This window comes from Trypanosoma cruzi, genomic scaffold, assembly GCF_000209065.1.
Source record: "Trypanosoma cruzi strain CL Brener 1047053517135 genomic scaffold, whole genome shotgun sequence".
Classification (NCBI taxonomy): domain Eukaryota; phylum Euglenozoa; class Kinetoplastea; order Trypanosomatida; family Trypanosomatidae; genus Trypanosoma; species Trypanosoma cruzi.
Window position 1 is genome coordinate 15,843 of NW_001849318.1, and position 5,925 is coordinate 21,767.

The following is a 5,925-nucleotide window of genomic DNA, read 5'->3' on the forward strand; positions in this document are numbered from 1 at the left end:
GTGGAATACTGGAAGGAGGTGACTGGTCGCATGAATAACGTGGGACCAATTCTCCGCTCCATCTTTGATAAACAGGCATATGATGACCGCATTAAAGCGTGTCAACAAGCCGTGGATGGGATGAACGCTTCGAAATTCGGGCGTTACTTGAATATTGGATATTGTTACTCGTCTAATGACAGCGAATTGTCTCGAAAGCCTGTGAGGGTTGTCCGAGTACGACGAGGAAACAGCATTGAGTCGCCTCTGACTGTACTGATATCTCCCCATCTCGAACGTGAAACATTGTCCAGGTTGGAGAATGAAATGAAGCAGTCCGAGTTTATTTCTCTTTTATTGAGGTTCTGGGATTATGTCCCACCATATCTTATTGAAAAGTATGCCGTATCCGCATTTTTGAATGAGGATTTCCTGCGTGCGATAAGACCTAAAATTGAGGAACTGAGGCCACGAGGACGACGTGAGCCACACAGCTGTGCGCTGAAAGAGCACTCAGACACGAGCTTCGCCAGAAAAGAGGTTCTACCGCCACCGGAACGCCTTTCCAATCCGGTTGCTATGGACCACTGGGTGCTTTATGAGCCTAAAGTCCAAACCTTTCCGCTGGTGGACGGCTTTTACTTTGTGGACTCTAATCCAATGACGCTGGTTGGGCTGCGGATGGCTACGGCGGGTGGGCACCACACCACCGCCAGCACTGTGAGGCCGTTCACTGAGTGCCTGGCGGCATATTGTAATGGTTGGGAGGAATTGTCCCGAGACATGTCGTGAGAGATTATTTATTTGCAGCACGCCGATGAACGACTGGCGGAGATGTGATGTCGTCAATTCCAATAATGTGAGCGACGATGAAAGCCGTGAAATAGCGGCGTTCTGTAGGAAAAGGGTGCGCCAGTACCCAGTGTCAATACCATCCGGAGGTATTAGAAGAGACGAGGCTCCCCGAAGTGAGAAATAACGAAATAGGAAAACGAGTTAGGGAGGGAAAGGGGTGCTTTGGTTTTTGGTATGAAATACTAGGGGTTGTTCCATATGTTTTTGGATAGTTGTGTGTGTATACGGTGCGTAATTGGAGAATTGCCACGGTATGAGAGAATCATTGCGGCCAGTGGTGTCGCAGTACTACCGCATTTTCAATTTTCTTTTCTTCTATTGTGTTCGAAGGCCCATCACTAACGAAGCATCCTTAAGGGATGGCCGACGAATAACTTCTATTGAGGAAATGGTGCACTCCGTGTGATCGCATGGAATGAGGCGCCGCATACCATTGAGTGCTGATGGCATCCACAGGCGTTCGGGCCACCTGCGTCGTGCCGGAGCAAATTGCAGCGCTTTGAGGTCCGTGACACGTGTTACCGCGGTACTGGCAATACGGTTTGTCTGGGAAAACACGCATAAAACAACAGAAGCACATTTGTGAGTGCTGCGGCAAATTGGCGCGGATGCTCTTTTTATTGAGAATGGACAACGAGGTGGTGCGCCCTGCGTCTGCTGCTTGCAATCCTACAGGCACGTGTTTAAAATGGAGCCCGTTGTTTTGCGAAAAAGGCTCCGTGCGGCAACGCGACAGAGGAACACGGTTGGCGGTGGCAAGAGTCCTTCCCGGAACGGCAATGGAGTACAGGGTTCCCAGAGTCGGTCGCTCGCCGAGGCGGTAACGGCGTTCAGGGATTGCCCCGAGGCTGCTTCTTAATGCCGTCGTGATTGTTGACGGCAAATTGTTGATTAGAGAGAGTGTGTGATACCGTGTAATTTCTCTCAGTGGCACTTGTTGGAGTGATGCATGTGTGTTTGCCTCACAGCTGTGGTGTTATGGATCTTTATTTTACGTTATTTGATGGTACGGGAGTGAACAGAGACGTGATGCAACCATGAGCCGCACGGGCGTGGTGGACACCGTTACAAGAGCCTGTGGAGGATCCGAGCAAATCCAAGTGTACCATGCGGTTCGGGTCTACAAGGAAGGAAGAAACAGTGGGTGGCTGAGGAGAGCTGCAATGCACGCGGCTGCAGAAGATGACATGCATTGCTGAGTTCACGTTGACTGCCACTTTGGGGGCTTTTTCTCGAGGCCGGGAATACTTTCTTATTTATTTGGAGGGGCCTGATGACACCTGTTGTGGAGGGTTTTTTCCTCTATACGAGGATGGCGCACGGGAGGCAAGGACGAAAGAGAGCGACGTCTCGCCAAGGGAGCAGCTGCTGGAAAGCTGATGAGACTCGGGATTATTTGCACTGTCAGCTGTATGTCCTTCACAGGATGTTCCTTGAGGCGTTCATTGGCCCGAGTGTGAGGCGCACGCACCGCAGTAACAGTGTCATTTCTTCTCCGTTGCACGAATGACACGACACACTTCAGGCGTGGCAGGTGACGTCCCCTGCGAGCTCTTCTTCTACCGCCTCTTCTGTTTCACATCTTGGCATTATCCGCATTCGGGCACCGCTCACATTGGCCGCCATCTGTGACACGAGAGCCGCCTGTATTCCCTTCCATTGCATTGCAGAGTCGTGAGCAGGGCTTGAGGGTGTGTTGAGGAGCCGTGTGGCCTCTGCGAGCATGCCCTCTGTTTTTCATAGGTGTTGAATGTTGGATTACCGAAACGCACCTTGAGTGCCTGCGTTAGGGGCACACATGAATGATAAGCAAACGTGTTTGTGGAGGTGCAGGAGGGCCACGCCATTGGGAGGAGGAAGAGCGAATGGGGGAGTGGGTGTGTCTGTGGCCCATATGTGGTGCCCGACTGGTGCTTCACGTTGTTTGTTGCTATTATCATTTCCATTCACAGAGGATGGCTTTGGGTGCTGCTTTTCCAAACTCTCTTACTGTGTCTGTGTGTTGCGTGTGTTTGGACATGGCTTTTCTTCCGTGCCGTGCATTTGTCGTATACGGTGCAGATGCTACTTTTGAAATATGTGATGATTTATGGCATTTGTTGGACTTTGATTTGATCCGTCCCGCCGAATGACAGTCGGACCGGAGGCGTTACTTCTCCTTCACTGTGATCACGTGCGATGTGTGCTTATGGGAGGCCTCTCAGGGAAGCGCTAGCCAAAATTCTTGTGAAGCCCATGTCTGGTGCCATACTTTTTATTGACGCGGAATGAGTTGGTGTTTTGCATGCAATCTTCTGTGCATTCTTGCCGTGGTGCTCCTCATGCATGGCCCATGGAGACGACTGGCTGAGAATTGTCAATGGGCTTCTTGTTTAGCCGAGGGGAGCATACTGCCTTGTTTACTCATTGAGAGCCCGGGCGTCACATATGATGCATGTGGCAGACGGAACCTCGTGCATGGCGGAAGGAGGAGACGAGGAGCTGATTGTTTGATTGTTAGCGACGAGTCCTGCCTCACTGCTTGGAGGGGCTGTCGTTGTCTGGGGCAACCTGTTTTGTGTGTCCAGACGCTGTTTGCGCCGAGTGGCGTGGTGCCGTGTTGGCGTGTGCGGCATCGTCATACTGGCGACTGCGTGATGTTTACGGACTGCGTGAATGTGGGATGGTGAATTTGGCGGGAGGCGTGTCTGAGGAGAGTCTGCGAAAGGAGGAGTGGCATGCGTTAGGCGGAGCTGCTGTTCGAAGTGTAAGGGAAGAGGAAAAACATGTGATTTCTGACGCGTCTGTAAGTGTTCCACGTCCACCGATGAGTTCTCAGGGAGAGGAACAGGAGGGAGGGAGACGGATGCTGTGCGCGTCGACGACAGCGTGTGGTGCCACAGGATGCGGTTGCCATTGTGAAGGATGAGACGGCCGCAATGCGTGCAGCAGAGCGTCGTCTGCATCTTTGTGTCTGCCGAGATTACAGGTGCTGCGAGGAGGTCAGGCGACCTCTCATCATTGGGCGCTGGGGCTCTTTTCCTCTCTGCTCAGCGGGAGGAGCAATTCTTCTTGCGCGTGGTGTGCTGTTCTGCATCAATACTCCACACGTGTTGTCACGCCGCCGTGCCTTTGCAGTGCAGCTCTCGTGCTTCTCACTGCACGCGTGGCTCCATGTCGTTTGGCTTATTTGCAGGGCCATGGCCTGTGGTCCCCATTGGGAGGCCAATCACATGTTTTGTTTTGTGTGTGTGCTGTTAAGAGGCACTAGGAAGTAGTGGCTGCGGGGATGGTGATGTTGTGGTTCGCTGTGAGTGGTGACGGTGTGAACTGCTGTTGTACTGCATTTCTTCCGCTGTTGCCTGTTGCTCCCCTCCAAGAAGGAAAATAAACGCTAAGCGCTAATCGTCACTGTGAAATTCGAAGGCTCTAAAAGGACCAACAGCACACACACCGCCCACACACACATATTTATATGCTCTCACGTGTTGCTGCAGTGAAGGCACCCCGCACAGACAACCGTCGCCGCGTGACCGGATCCAGCGGAAGGAGGAGGGAAGGAAGAGAGAGTGAGCCGCGGAGGCCCCACATGTCCCGGCGTGTGTTTACTTCGGCGGTGCTTCTGCTCTCTCTTGTTGATGATGTGCTGCGGCCCCTGTGGAGCTGTTGTGGGGGGTAATTCAAATTGTGTAATTATATTTTACTGGAGAGGAATCAATTTGTGATTCAATGGATGCCACGAGGGTGGTCTGTTGGGATTTGTTACGTGTAACTTTTCTTTTTGGAGTGAGTGGTGTTGTTGTGGCCGTTGCTGAAGCGCATTTCAAAAACAACAAGGATGGAAAATTGCGTGTTGGCATTGCTGCAAAGTCGATGGAAGTCAATGGAGGGACGTGGGCGAATGGAACTGGCATGATGGTTGATTATTACGACATTAAAGTGGACCGCCTATTGAGCCCAACGACTATTATGGCTGATGGAGAAACATATGCTCTTGTCGGGGGTTATGGCGAGTCAGGGGCTCCATGGACGAAGGTGGCTGTTGATGGCTATTGGTCGTCCAGGTATGCGAGGAGCACCGTTTTCTCTGAAGACGACGATAAGGATAAGAGGGAGTTTGAGTGGAATCAATAAACAACTTTGAGAGTTTTTCTTGACAGCTTCTTGAAGGATTTCAAACCCAATGTTGAACCCCACAAACAATTTCTGGGTGGTGGCGGTGCACGCATTCGGCTGGGGGACGACGATTCTTATGTGCTTCCCATTCGAGCACTTACTAATGGTGGAGAGGTCGTTTCGTTGATCATACTCGCCAACGGTTTAGTGTATGATAAGGAGGTTTCGAATGATAGCAGCCATGAGGGCTGCATCCAGCCTGCGACGCTTGAATGGGAGGGCAAATGTCTCCGCATGAGGACGTCGTGTGAGGACGGCAGCCGCAGGGCTTGCAGGGCGGACGGAAAGGGAGATTCGGTGGACGGAGGCATACGACACTATTTCGGGCGTGTGGGGCAACTCACGGACAGGTACAGGGCACGGCGTGCCGGGTGGCTTCGTCAGTGCGACGATCGATGGACAGAAATTCATCCTCGTCAGCCGGCCGGTATAATCTGGGAAGGAGGGAGAAGAAGAAACGGGTCGGCTTCACTTGTGGCTGACGGACATGAGCTGAATTTATGATGTTGCGCCGATATCCGCTGAGAATGAGAACGTCGCCGCCAGCACTCTGCTCTGCGCCGCAGACAAAGCGTCATTGCGTAAAGAAGCGAAGAAGGGAAAGTGAAAACTGCGCTGCTCGTACGAGGTCGCTGCCGCGGAGGGAGGTAAGCAGTACAACATTGCTTTTTGGACGTGACGGGGAATTTGAAGGAAATGAAGGTGTTGGCTGCCTGGAAGGAAAGAGACGCGTGCATTGCGAGGGGATACGGCTGCGGGAATGAAAAGAATGACAAGAAGCGCAGTGGTTGTGGTGGTGACTTTGGCAAAGGGCTGGTTGTCTTCTTATCCAGCACGTCAACTGTGAATACATGGAGTGGCGAGTGCCCCTGCGTGAATGCAACCGTTCACTGGGCAGTGACATGTACTCCTGATGGTGGACTGACGTTCCAAGGG

At 52.2% G+C, this 5,925-nt stretch overlaps 2 pseudogenes, besides 1 other annotated feature; both read left to right on the forward strand.

Moving 5' to 3' along the window:
• Positions 1 to 5,925: a sequence feature (areas not merged during assembly with more than two copies in the genome that could not be assigned to a particular haplotype).
• On the forward strand, positions 31 to 984 carry Tc00.1047053511549.10 (annotated as a pseudogene).
• Positions 4,289 to 5,925, forward strand: Tc00.1047053511549.20 (annotated as a pseudogene; the record flags this gene model as incomplete).